General features: G+C 43.5%; 1 long non-coding RNA gene across 1 annotated transcript; it reads left to right on the top strand.

The window, feature by feature from the left end:
• The first annotated feature begins 10,220 nt into the window (after positions 1-10,220).
• Positions 10,221-13,154, top strand: LOC144889292 (uncharacterized). The gene is made up of 2 exons (XR_013621684.1): positions 10,221-10,356; positions 10,514-13,154. It is a non-coding gene; the product is annotated as an uncharacterized LOC144889292 (long non-coding RNA).
• Positions 13,155-13,563: the final 409 nt, after the last annotated feature.

Here is a 13,563-nt window from a genome sequence, read left to right as displayed (position 1 = left end):
GAGTGGGACAGAATCCAGCAGCAATCCATCCAAAGACTGGTAGGCAGTATATGCCGACGATGCACTGCCTGTATCCAAAACAATGGTGGCCACACACGCTATTGAAAGGGGACTGACATTTCACCCTGTGCTGTTCTGTACTGTAGAACAAACTGATGAGATGGTGTATCTTGGTCAAAAACTTGACATGTCATCAATAAAATGCCAATGTTTCAATTAGCAATTGTTGGTTTGTTTTATTTTGAACTGTTACAATTTTATTACATTTCAAACAAGTGGTAAGTTTCTTTTGCGTTTTAGTATATATATACGTATATAGTCAGACCCCATTTTCCGCCATTTCGACCTACGTCAAATCCGACTTTACGCCACTCTTCTAGAGTCAATTTCAGTTCAGCGAACGTCATTATGTGCGACTTTACGTCACTCCTACGGACGTGGGAAAAAACAATTTTCGTTAAAAATATATTTAAAATAAATAAATTAGTACATAAATTAACAATAAAAAAAGCTAAAAAAACAATTTTAAAATACAATAAAAAGCACATTTAAAATGTATTAAAATGTACGTACAGTATACTGTACATACGCGCAGCTGCTGGTTGTCATTCAAAACAGAGGCGCGACGTACAGTATTCCTTTACTGTGTCTGTGTTAGCCATGGGTCCTAAGAAGGATAATGCTAGTGTTTCCAAGCATAATGTGGTTACGATAGAAGATAAGTTAAATCTGATAAAAGGTATGAAAAAGGTGAAAAAGTGTCGGTGATAGCGCATAGACCTTATCGCGAATTGGAACCGCAATGCGTCATGGGATCGGAAAGGGACAATAGCGCCGCCGGTGGTCGCTGTCACTTTGACAGACTGCTTGTTTACATTGACACGACGTGATCCTTACCACTTTAAACTACTTTTAGGACTTTTTTACTGTGACAAATTAACTGTGAACTGTGATCAGCTCATGAGCCAGTATTTGAAAGCCAAGGACACCGTCGGAAAACAGAAAGCCGCCATTGCAGTATGTAACAAGAAGCTTACTGTTTCGGACATAGCAAACTGTGATGAACTTGTGAAACGTTATGCAGGTTTACCTAGTTATGACCTGTTTAAGTGGTTATTAGCAGAAGTATCCCCTCAAACACAGAACCTTCATTATTATAAGGGGAAATTATCAATGGAAGACGAGACCTGGCAAATAAACAATACTACAAACTCGGAGTTAAGCGATCTCAATCTTTAGAGGATCAACTACTCATGACACTCATGAAGCTTCGGCTTAATCTTCGCGATGAGGACCTCGTATTTCGCTTTGGATTAGGACAAAGCACCATCTCCCAAGTTTTGTTCGCAAGTGTACAGCCAATATAAGTCAAGACCTACTCTCAAGTGCCTTGTTGGTATTACACATAGCGGAACAATTTCATACATTTCCAAACCTACAGGAGTAAACACGTCAGACAAAAAAATTGTAAAGATGACGGACATTGTAGACAAGTTCCAGCCCGGCGATATTTGTATGGCCGATCGAGGTTTCAACATTCAGGAACTGTTTTTGCATAAGCAGGTTGTTTCGCTTCTCCAATGGGAACCCCCCTTTCCCTCAAATATTTCTTTAAATCGCTGGATTTTAATGCCAAAAAACCGTGAATTTCTTTCACATTAGCCATCTTCCTTTCCGTAAACACAGCGTCGATCGTAGACAGACGCTTCCTCTTCTGGGTTCATGTTTAACTTTGCCCCCTTTTCGATCCCATCATGCTTTGCGGTGGAGCACCCTCTGTTGATATTTACCGATTCGCGATAAGGTCAATGCCTTAGGGCTGCCACGGTCGACGGTATCGACCATCATTCATGATGGGGAACGTATTCTCGCATACGTCACTGAAAAAGCGCCGCCGGCGAAGAATGCTAAAATGTGTGTTTGTGTTCAGAAGAGACGCCATGCTTAAGGTGAATAACATAATGTTATTAATTTTATTTATTATTCTTTACAAATTCATTTATTAATTGTGTTCATTACTCATTAAAAAATATGACTATAATGTGTTTTAGTGTTCTTTAAGGTTTAGCGATAGTTATATACTTTCGCAAGTTATTTACTCTAGTTTTACGGTGTTTGTCTTCATTGTAAGGCATTTTTAAGGCTTTTTTTTTTTTGTATGCAAGATCGAGGCTCGTGAAAGAGCTAAAAGGCATTACGCCCGGTTTACGTCAAAAACCGAGTTACGTCACGGCTTATGGAATCAATTAATGACGTAGGCCGGGGTATTACTGTATATTGTCGCGATCCCGTCTGTGAAATGCTTCCAGCACGGAATACGGACGTTAATGTCCGGGCTTCAAGTAGTCCACGGGGTGGACAAAGAGAACTCAATAAACACAATTGTGTTTCAATCGGCCTCTAGGGGTAGGCACGATCATTTATTGGCTCGATCACAAAAACCATGAATGGTAACAGAATGGAATACGCTGCACAAAGCCTGCAGGAACTGTCGGCCAGAAGCTCCAACACGACGCAGGCAATATATGACTCACAGTTCCAATCTACGATCTCCGGGAATCACTCGTTCTCTTCCGGAGTTACTCACTCGTAAAATACAGAACTATAAACGATCAGCACAACTCGGCTGTCGTGAGGCTTAACGAAAGTCCCTCGCCTCGAGGCCTCGAGCCTTCGAGCCGCGTCCGTTGCATAAGATGGCGTCCGCGCTCTTTGACCCTCCACCAATCGCGTGCCGAACCGCCACCCAATCGCGTGAGGCTCAAAGGAGGTCACGTCACGTGGTGGGCGGGGCACTAATTTGGGGTGAGAACAAGGTGGTTTTCTCACAGTCCTCCCCCCCTAAGTAAAAACCCCGTCGGATAGACGGTGTTTTGAAACCAGTATTTGTAGTAGGTGCAAATCACATGGCAAAATGATGGCGGTAATTGTTAACAGGCTTATACCATGAACAAGGTTTATCCACACACCATATTAAACACAATACACCACATTAACATCTACCCCACAAGAGTTACACTTCACACAAAGCACAATAGAGAGGCAAGGGGGCCAAACTCAAGTTGGGGAAAGCGCTGACAGGAGGGAAACGGGCCGAGACCTCGAGCGGCTGGTACTCCTCCGGTGTCGAGAACGACAGTCATATGCGTAATGACCCCTTTCACCGCACTGGTAACATCGATCGTTCGGGTCGAAAGGCCTGCGGACCAAAGGGCGTCTGAAACGAGGCCGCCGCGACATGCCATTCGACATCTCGACGCACACACGCGATCCGCAAATTAGCTTTCCATCAAGGCCTCTGACCAAATCTTCAGCATCTCGTGGATCTTCAAACTGAACAAATGCAAATCCAGGTGGGTTTCGTGCAACCCATACGTTGCGGAGTGGTCCGTAATGCTCGAAGACCCTCCCTAGCTCGGCTTTCGCTGCTCCATTGCCCAGGTTTCCCACATATACTTTAGCATCAGCGTTCCGGCTGAATCGCGACCGGGCGGGAGCAGTCCCTGAGGAGCACGGCACCTGAGGTTGGCTTGACGGGAGGCTCGGGTGGACTTCAGCTGACGCAACGTCACCGTCGGGAACTGGAGTCGAGGCGCTAGGCTCCTCGGGCCAGAGTGAAGATATGTCTGACTCCGCCACTCTCTCCGCCTGTTTACTCTGGGATCTAGTGACCACCCCACAGGGCAGAGTCAATGACTCCTCCCTGGCCATGGCATCATTGCCAATCAGCAAGGAGACCCCGGGTATCGGGTAGTAGGGTACCACCACACAGGTCATTGGACCCGTAAAAATGTCACTCCGGACCTCGAGGAGGGCAAGGGGATACCGGCCAAGAACCTGGTCAATGCCCCGAAGGAGGGTATACTCGCCGGTATAACGCATCTGAGAGGCCGGAACTACCCCCGCCCGGAGAACACACCGTGTCGCCCCAGTATCCCGAAGGTATTGGGCCTCAAACTTCAGCATCGAATCAGGGCCACCCACTAAGGCTGTCCCTGAATAATCCTGATACAGCGGATGAATGGAATTAGCCTCGATGGCAGTGACCTCTGTCACCGATGCCACCGTCGTGTGCGAGGGCCCAGTTGATGAGCTCCACTGACCTCCCTCCGACTTAACAGGAGGGTTGCCTCGGTAGGCCGGACTAGCTGGATTAGAGAAGCAGCGGTCTTCACCGTGCCCCACGCGTTTGCAGAAATCGCACCAGGGCCATGCCCTGGCCTGCAGCTCGCGACCGCCACCAGTGGAGGGCACCGGAGAACCCTTCCCCTCGATCCAGCCGCCGGGCAGACGGGGGGCGGTCTTGATCGCAGAATCCTCCGTCTTACGATGCGACTGCGTGACTTGCAACATTTTGCACGCCAAAACATGTTTATCAATAAGGTTGACGCAGTCTGACAAGGAAACAGTGTCTTTGTCGACAAGAAACAATGCTAAGTCAGGCGGAAGCTGTTGATCGATACGGTAACGCACCAGGAGTTCCGCAACCGCTTGAGGTAACTCAACCTTGCTCCCCTTGAACCATCTCTGCAGCTGTTCCAACAAGGCCCGCGAATGTTCCTCATAGGTTTGACTGGACTGACGAGTCCAACTGAAAAAATCACGCCTATAAATACACGTGGACACCGCATAGGCGTTCAAAATCTCGGCCTTCAATGTTCTGTATTTGTTTGCGTCCTCGGTTGCCATCCTCGCATATACCTCCCTCGCCTTCTCAGATAGATGGCTAACAAGATGGCCGACCCACAAGCTCTCATCAATGCCACCGGAAGCCAACAACTTCTCCGCCATCTCCAGATACGCTTCTGGCTTCGTGTCTCCCGTCCAGTCCGGCAAACGAACATGAACAGTTTCTGGGACTCTTGCAGCAGACACCTCTGCCCGCAGTCGTTCAGTCAACATTCGCCACTCATGCTCTCTGACGCGTTCAGCTTCTGCTGCCGCATGCTCTCTCTCTGCTGCCGCACGCTCTCCCTCTGCTGCTGCCGCACGCTCTCTCTCTGCTGCCGCATGCTCTCTCTCTGCTGCTGCCGCACGCTCTCTCTCTGCTGCCGCATGCTCTCTCTCTGCTGCCGCATGCTCTCTCTCTGCTGCCGCATGCTCTCTCTCTGCTGCTGTCTCTGCTGCCGCATGCGCTCTCTCTGCTGCTGCACGCTCTCGGTCTTCTCGCTTAATACGCTCTGCCTCTGCCCTGTCATTCTCCCTGTTATACATGTCGAGTTGTTGAACCGGAGTCAGCCCGGTCCAGAAGGTCGAACGCATGCATTTAGTCATGATGGGATCGCTTCCTAACATCTCGGGTTGAGTGACCGGGTCAAGGCTGATTGCGTCGCTCACATCGCCACCCACGTGACTGTCAACATGATCAGGTTGAACTCTCACTTCTCTGGTCGACATAGCTTGGCTACGAGTTATCATAAGACAAGGCACAAAACACAACGCTCAAACACACGCTCTGTTGGGGAAATACGACACGAACTACACAATATCACCACCGCACATCAAATTGCCAATGAGAAAAATACCACGTACAAATACTCACGTTTTTTTTTTTTTTTTTTTTTTTTTTTTTGTGTCGGTTTGTTTGGAGGGATCCGGAGCTATTCACTTATCCGGTAGTGAAGCACCACACAAGACAGCGTCCTACGGCGAGAAAGTTCCTCCAAGACGGCCCCCGCTGGCGAGAAGGCCCCTCCAAGATGGCGTCCGCTGGTGAGAAGGCTCCTCCAAGATGGCGTCCGCTGGTGAGAAGGCTCCTCCAAGACGGCGTCCGCTGGTGAGCAGATGCAGAGAAGATGCAGATGCAGATGCAGATGCAGATGCAGATGCAGATGCAGATGCAGAATTCCCGTCTCAGTTCGAATGTCTCTTACTTGAATGATCCTAGGACGAGCAACCCATTTGTCGCGATCCCGTCTGTGAAATGCTTCCAGCACGGAATACGGACGTTAATGTCCGGGCTTCAAGTAGTCCACGGGGTGGACAAAGAGAACTCAATAAACACAATTGTGTTTCAATCGGCCTCTAGGGGTAGGCACGATCATTTATTGGCTCGATCACAAAAACCATGAATGGTAACAGAATGGAATACGCTGCACAAAGCCTGCAGGAACTGTCGGCCAGAAGCTCCAACACGACGCAGGCAATATATGACTCACAGTTCCAATCTACGATCTCCGGGAATCACTCGTTCTCTTCCGGAGTTACTCACTCGTAAAATACAGAACTATAAACGATCAGCACAACTCGGCTGTCGTGAGGCTTAACGAAAGTCCCTCGCCTCGAGGCCTCGAGCCTTCGAGCCGCGTCCGTTGCATAAGATGGCGTCCGCGCTCTTTGACCCTTCACCAATCGCGTGCCGAACCGCCACCCAATCGCGTGAGGCTCAAAGGAGGTCACGTCACGTGGTGGGCGGGGCACTAATTTGGGGTGAGAACAAGGTGGTTTTCTCACAATATATATATGACTCCATGGTAAGATCTCCAACCTTTAATTGAACAAACAATGACTCAACGTTTCGATTAACATGTGAAGCCACACGCCTCCGTTAATTTTCCTCAAGAGTGATAAAATCATCTCAACATCCCCTTATATGCAAAGTGGGCGGGGTATATGCAAAGTGGGGTGGGCAAAGCTGGACAGCCAATGAAACCGTATCACACCGCTCTCGTGAATGGAGACGTTATTGCCCAAATTAAAAAATCAACCGCATATTAACGGCTTAAAATAATCCTGTAAGCAATGCTGGATTATAACTCAAGTGTTTAGAAAATCAGGAACAATCATTACATTTAATTAAAAGTTAAACTTGGAAACAATTAAATTGTAAATTCAATTAAAACTGTAAATATATGAAAGCAAAAATATTTTTTTTAAGATAAAATATAATTGCCATAATATCGAGATCATCACATGTGGCCCTATGCGGTAAAGGGGAATGTGGGAAGGAGGGGGTTATAGGGGGGATAGAATGGGGGGGGAACCAGAGGGGGGGTGGGTTTGGGAGAGGGGTGGTTTGGAGGGAGGGGGGAGGGGGAGGGGGCAAATTGCCTGAATAGAAACCTTGTGTGACATATTATGTGGACTCGTTGTTCAAAGTACGGAATGCCTGCTTCGTTTACACAAGAGTGGGTCAAAAGCTACCGGTAAGTCAACTACCTCTTGTGTGATCGAGGTAACAGTTTCTTCTGTGTGCCAAGCCTCCAAAACACGTCTTCTGTTTCTGTTGGGTGTGGAACCCAAAATATTAACCCTATCCCATAAAGGTGTGTGACCATCCTTAAGGCCGTGTTTGGCAATAGCAGATCTGCTGGGATAATTACATTCAAATGCTTTTTGGTGTTCAGCAATACGTTGACCTAAGGTCCTCCCGGTTTCACCCACATACTCAGCTCCACAACCACAGGGCACTACATATACCACCCCTGACCTATCCTTCCTCGGAAGCTTGTCCTTGACCCTCATAAGGACTTGGCAAAGGGTGAAAACCGGTGTGAAACTCACCCTCACTCCTGCCGATTTCAAAATTCTGCCGACCCTCTGTGAAACCCCCGGTACAAAAGGGAGAACACACAAACCCTTTGGTTGTTCTCTCGGTCTCAGCCTGTTGTGTGGGGAAGCCCTTATCGTTTTCCTGTTGGGTACTGTTACCTCGAAACTGAAACTGTTACCTCGATCACACAAGAGGTAGTTGACTTACCGGTAGCTTTTGACCCACTCTTGTGTAAACTCAGCAGGCATTCCGTACTTTGAACAACGAGTCCACATAATATGACGCACAAGGTTTTTATTCGGACAATTTGCCCCCTCCCTCCAAACCACTCCTCTCCCAAACCCCCCGCCCCCTCTGGTTCCCCCCCCCATTCTATCCCCCCCTATGACCCCTTCCTACCCGCATTCCCCTTTACCGCATAGGGCCACATGTGATGATCTCGATATTATGGCAATTTTATTTTATCTTAAAAAAAAAAATTTTTGCTTTAATATATTTACAGTTTTAATTTAATTTACAATTGAATTGTTTACAAGTTTAACTTTTAATTAAATGTAATGATTGTTCCTGATTTTCCAAACACTTGAGTTATAATCCAGCATTGCTTTCAGGATTATTTTAAGCCGTTAATATGCGGGTGATTTTTGAATTTGGTCAGTAACGTCTCCGTTCACGAGAGCAGTGTGATACGGTTTCATTGGCTGTCCAGCTTTGCCCACCCCACTTTGCATATACCCCGCCCACTTTGCATATAAGGGGATGTTGAGATGATTTTATCACTCTTGAGGAAGATTAACGGAGGCGTGTGGCTTCACATGTTGTTAATCGAAACGTTGAGTCATTGTTTGTTCAATTAAAGGTAGGAGATCTTACCATGGAGTCATTTGGATTTACTCCCAACCACAAATCTTTGCTTATATATATATATATATATATATATATATATATATATATATATATATATATATATATATATATATATATATATACAGTATATATATATATATATATATATACATACAGTATATATATATATATATATATATACATACAGTATATATATATATATATATATATATATATATATATATATATATATATATATATATATATATATATATATATACACAAGTATATATATATATATATATATATATATACACACACACTACATGGCCAAAAGTATGCGGACACCCCTTCTAATTAGTGGATTTGGCTGTTTCAGCCACACCCATTGCTGACAGGTATATATACAGTATAATCAAGCACACAGCCATGCAATCTCTATAGACAAACATTGGTAGTAGAATGGGCCGTACTGAAGAGCTCAGTGACTTTCAACGTGGCACCGTCATCGGATGCCACTTTTCCAACAAGTCAGTTCGTCCGCAAAGGGGTTGAATACCTATTGATTCAAGACATTTCAGCTTTTCATTTTTAATTATTTTGTAAAACCTTCTATAAAAATTAGACTTTGACATAATGGGGTATTATGTGTAGTTCAATGACATAAAATCTCAATTTAATCCATTTTAAATTCAGGCTGTAACAACAAAATGTAAAAAAAAAAGTCGAGGTGTGTGAATACTATCTGAAGGCACTGTATCTGAATGATGAGTTTAGCCACTTCCTACCTATTTTGCCATGACATGTCACATATGTTTATGGAGTTTTTTTTTTTTACAGCTCCTACATGGAGTTGTATAACAAATTTATAATGCTACTACCCCACTCGCGTACCGCAAAGCAGGTTTAAGCAATTGATTCCCTCTGTCTGTCAGTTTATTTCTATGATCGAGGAACTACTTAATTTCAATTGAATGTTATATTTTGAATATTGTGAAACATGAATCGGAACAAACTTGCAGATTGCTTTGGCTCTGAATTTGACAAATTGTACGGAATCTCATCCTCATCGCACATGCGCATAGAGGAATGATTTTGGTAATTTTTAAAGAAGTCCGTCTGCCTATCTGGCAGCCAATCGAAATTGAAAATCATTCCAAACAGGAAATTTCCTGTTTTTTTGGGACGCCATGAAGGGGACAAACAACAGGCATGACAAACTAATTAAACATATTAAATGTGGTGTTGTAAAATAGGGTGAATCAACGACAGCAAACTTCCGATTCAAAGTTTGGTTGTTTTTTTTCTCCAGGCTTTAAAACTTTAATTTTATTTCAATTTAAGTACATATTTGATCACTGTAGAACACAAATCGCCTTGTTTGCACATCCAAACAGCTCCATTTTAGTTGTATTTGGGCAAAGTTTTACACCATCTCGACCAATCAAATTTTCAGCTCACTCTGAGGTTGTAGTTACAGCGAGATTCAGCCAAAAATTGCAGCATCTAGCAATGCAACCACAGAGCTAACTTCGTTCAAAAGATCTGTTTATTTACTGCATCCTTTTCTCCAAGATCATTCCAAAATCGTCACTTTCTTTGAAAAGAGTTGGCAAAAGGTTCAGCTCTGGTCCGATGGGTTTGACGCAGCGGCTCCGTATGGTTGCCATCAAAACTGGCATTCGAAGTTCACAAACAAAGCTAATGTAGATCCTGCTCGGAAATACATAGCAAGAGTTGAAAAGACCCTTTTTATGACCTTTTTCTCAAGACCACGTGGGGTAATGAACTCTAGTTTTATGTAAGTAAAAGTAACTTTTGATGTAACTGCTGCAGTTATGAGAAATACTGAAACTCGTGACTAAATACAGAAGGCATGGCAATACTTTTCATGTCTCTCCAGCATCTTTTTTTGGACGTTTGTGGAATTGAGGTGTTAAGGAAACCAGACTGCTGTGACCATCAGAAGCTGTCACATCCATTCTCTTGCTTGGCAATCAACTCCAACATCTCAAAAGGTACAACATTCAATGTTTATCGACCAAAATACATGATTTAATTTGCTTAGCGCATGTGTTTTGAACTTTACCTGTCTGTAGAAAGTGAAATGATACGTCTTACTAGTTTCACCCGATGTATCACCTTGCTTAATGCTATTTCACTTGTATTGTATAGACACAGGCTGCTGTGCTCCTTCCAAGCTCACCATACCAGACAAGGCCGGCTCTTCCTGCTGTGGAGGACCACCGTTACCATTGGCTCTACTCTGAATTTTGCTGACTCTTTGCGGAAGGCATTGTCGCTCAGGTGTTCCTGACCTTATCCCCCAGTGCGTTGTGTTGCAGATGAGCATGCTGTCCTGTTCTTTGATCCTACTTTATTGAAGTTTGTGGAAATGTAATTTATTTTTATTTTTTTGCTTTTACACTGTTCACAATCTGCAGTAAACCCCACCACGCACCACAGAAGCATTTAGAACTTTAGTCCAGAAGGGCCATGTTGCTAATAAATGAATGGTGTTTCATTATACTTTGGCTGTGACCCATTTCCCCTCTCAACTGTATTTCGAGGAAACCATGTTGTTGATGCATCATCTGTAGAATCCAGCAGATGATTTACTCAAATGCACCAAAACTTGCAGCTGATGCAAAGGACTTGTTTTCATTGCATTTTTGTGACGTGCATAATTTGTGTTCTTTGAGTGGGTTTTCAGATCTGCTGTCGCAGAATTGGCTTCGTTGAAGGAAGTTTTTTTTTTGTTGTTTTTTTCCTGCTACGCCTTTTGAGGCGTTCATTTTCACTTTGACGATATGCCTGCTTGCTTTACAAAGCCAGGCTTTTTGTTCGTATTTATTTCACTGTGCAAAGCCACAGTGATTCTCTTCTTTGAGATGTGATTGGTTGTTCGAGAGATTCAAACTTTTGTAGCAGGTTGGTGATTTATCATTCTACCTGATGTAATGAGTGTGAAAAATCGGCCAACTTTCAGCTTCCTGTCTCCTCCCCTGATCCCATACCTTTCTTCCCAAAGTTGTAACACATGGAATTGCCTTTCCATGTGTTCCTAATGCTACTTAGATAATAACAGGCCTTGCTTGTCCTCGAGCATCGTTTCTAGACCGTTGGAGTTATTCTTTACATGTTTCGATGCCGTGGACAATTAGACGTTCTGTCTTAACTTTCTTTCATGAGGGAATAATAAGGGTTTTTTGAGGGTGAAGAGCAATTTATGTGCACATAAACTTGTTCACACTTATAAAAATTACATTGTTTGTGCAGTTTGAATGAGATTAACTGGTTCTCACATTGTATAACTTGTGGGTAAGTTGTCCGTCTGAATGAGGGGAAAGGATAACAAGTCCACCGATCAAGAACCATCGATACCCCATCTATTTATCTTGCCCAGACGGTTAGTTTGCTTCGACCCATGTCTTTATTTATTTTTAATTGTGCTAATTGCTTTGAGCACTCTCTTGAAACATGATGTTGTGCCTTCAGCAGTGTGACTTGGACTTGCGTTCTGCAGTTGTTTTTTTCTGGGTTTTTTTCCAGTTTGAAACGGCATTTAAAGTTTTGATGCCTTTCATTTGTGCAGTCTATGACAGGGTGCTTTGAAGGCATTAGCATGGTAAAAATATACTGCACAATTCAAGACAGACCATGCAGATTGAATGCACTTTTTCTTCTACGAGGTGTAAAACTTGGGCATTTTGATTTGGGTATTTTTTATTTTAACAATGTTATGTTGCACACCAGACAGAGTAGCAACAGCCGTCTCAAGCTTACTCGCCAAGAGATTTATTCAGAGGCTTTTGTTTCTGACAAGGGGTGACAAATACTCAAGTTTAAACATCTCCGTGAACAAAATCGAGGATCTGTCGTCGTGCCCTATAACTTGTCTTGAAATCATTTGGTCCATTTTGGATGTAAGTGGTTGAATATTTGTGCTCCAATGGTGAATTTATTTTTCGTTACCTTTTCTTTTGTTGTATACAGTGTTCGAAATACGGCTGCTGGTGATTTGGGGTATTAATAATGTTATACCTAATTGCTGCTTCTTTTTGCATCGATAGTTGCGGGCAATAAGTAGCGAGAGTGGCATCCACACTTTGCTGATGTTCATGTTCAGTCTCCCAAACCGATTCCTCTGAAGTTGTTTATGGTGGATATGTCTTTTTTTCTCGTTCATATTTTTTCACCATACCATGAATGTGGTGTTATATGAGGCAGCTTGATAAAAGTATACAGTGCTAGGACATGAATGGAATGACCAGAGTTGGTAGAGTTGCTCAAGGAAAGGCAAACGCGATTGCAAATGCAGTTTTACAACAAGCTTGTGGATATGTTGAGCCGGATGGAGCCGGGTCATGTTTTAGGATAGGTAAAATGTATACATCTGTATTTGTGGAAGTTCAACCAACAATATTTGAATAGCACCTTAGAAGTGTCAGCAGCGGTTTTTGCAAAAATGGGATAATTGGGGAAAAAAAAGAAAAAAAGAGCCAATTCTGCCGTTTATCATTCAAATGTAACCTTGAGGACACTTTTGAGGTTTGTTGCTTCATTATAGGAATAAAACACCATATAATTGCATCCATATCAGACTAATTCGTGCTAGGGTTACGTTGGTGTCGCAGTATTTGCAGTTGACCAGATTTTTCAGATAGATTATATTCACTGGAGTTTGGACTTAATTTCTTCTGGACAACTGTTGAGTTCATGCTGCACTTGCGGCACATTACTTTTGTTCTGCTGTAATGATCAATTGTGTAAGTGTACAATAAAAGATATAAAAAAAAATAAAAAATGAAGTCCACAGTTGGCACGTTGTTTGTGTTCGAACATGAGAATATGTTTCCGTCTTTGCGGTATGTAATGCAAGTAAGTTCTTTAAGTTACTGCCCTCTACTGTGTCAATGTGTGCAAGCTGGGATGTCACAAACTGCATTTAGATACCCTGTTCACATGGTGATGGATCTCACCGTTTGATTGGATGCTGTGCCTCAAATAAATGTGCCCAAATTAGTGTCCCGAATATAAGTGGAAAATCGCACCCGTGTCCAAAGGAAGTGGTTCAGTTTGGCATTTTTAACATGAAATAGGCAAAGCCTAGAAACAAATGAAACCCATTAGAATTACCCTTTACAATGATCCTTTAGAACCCACTAGAATTACCCTTTAGAATCCTTCAGCATCACCCAATATAATTACCCTTTGGAACTCAT

The sequence above is a fragment of the Myxine glutinosa genome, unplaced genomic scaffold (assembly GCF_964187855.1).
Source record: "Myxine glutinosa unplaced genomic scaffold, kmMyxGlut1.1 SCAFFOLD_2305, whole genome shotgun sequence".
Classification (NCBI taxonomy): Eukaryota; Metazoa; Chordata; class Myxini; order Myxiniformes; family Myxinidae; genus Myxine; species Myxine glutinosa.
The sequence above is the reverse complement of the archived record's forward strand: the minus strand, read 5'-3'. Positions and strand labels throughout refer to the sequence as shown.